Source organism: Octodon degus, unplaced genomic scaffold (genome assembly GCF_000260255.1).
Source record: "Octodon degus isolate 3935 unplaced genomic scaffold, OctDeg1.0 scaffold00019, whole genome shotgun sequence".
Taxonomy (NCBI): Eukaryota; Metazoa; Chordata; class Mammalia; order Rodentia; family Octodontidae; genus Octodon; species Octodon degus.
The window spans coordinates 22,367,895-22,368,760 of record NW_004524595.1 but is presented as its reverse complement, the minus strand read 5'-3'; the positions used below and the strand labels follow the sequence as shown (position 1 = coordinate 22,368,760).

The following is an 866-nucleotide window of genomic DNA, read 5'->3' as shown; positions in this document are numbered from 1 at the left end:
TGGTGCTGGGGGATTGAACCATGGTCCCTGTGCTTTTTTGCTAAGCTTGTTCTAAGTAGGTGCTTTAGACCACTGAGCCATCTCACCAGCCCAGATCTGTTTTAAAGAAGGAAAACATTTTAAAATATTTTTCTTTGTAAGTTGTATTCCAAAATGGACATGTCTAAGTCGTTAGTTTTGTTTTGCTTTAGTTCTGTCTGAATTTTTTAGTTCTCTGCACAGTAGAGTTCACTTGTTAATCCAGGTCAACATAGAACAACCAGTAGACCTGGAGTCTTTGCTTTTTAATCATTAATAAAGAGGTGCCACTGTGTGAGAGAAAAAAGTGTGTCCTGTTAGGAATGTTGGCAGAGCTGAGGAAAGGGGGAGGGTGGGAGCCTGGAATGTCCAGGTAGAAGTTTGTACCATATCTGTTAGAGGGTGGGGAGCATTGACAGATTCATGCTCCATTAAATTCAGTCCTGTGGTGACATGCGGTTTGGCTGCCTGGTGTGGTCAACAGGGAGGGATCTTTAAAGCTGACTTTGTCTTTTTTTCTTGTCTTTTTGAGACAGTGTACTATGCAATTCAGGTTATCCTTGAGCTCACTTTGTAGCCCAGGAATGCCTTGAACTCACAGGGATTCTCATGCCTTGGCCTCCTGAGTGCTGGGATTATAGGTATAAGCCTGGCCTAAAACTGAGATTCTTAATTTGTAAAGAATGACATAGAAGAGAAGAATGTATTTGTAGAGTTAAAAGAGGGAACAGGGCTGGTGAGATGGCTCACTGGTAAAGCACCTACCTAGAACAAGCTAAGCTAAAGCACAGAGACCCCGGTTCAATCCCCCAGCACCACATGCCAGCCAGCTCCGCCCACTGGTGGGC

The 866-nt window shown here is 44.0% G+C and overlaps 1 protein-coding gene across 7 annotated transcripts in view; it reads left to right on the top strand.

Moving 5' to 3' along the window:
- Window positions 1-866, top strand: part of Aasdh (aminoadipate-semialdehyde dehydrogenase) — a 41,636-nt gene that overhangs the window by 12,903 nt on the left and 27,867 nt on the right. The window lies entirely within an intron of this gene.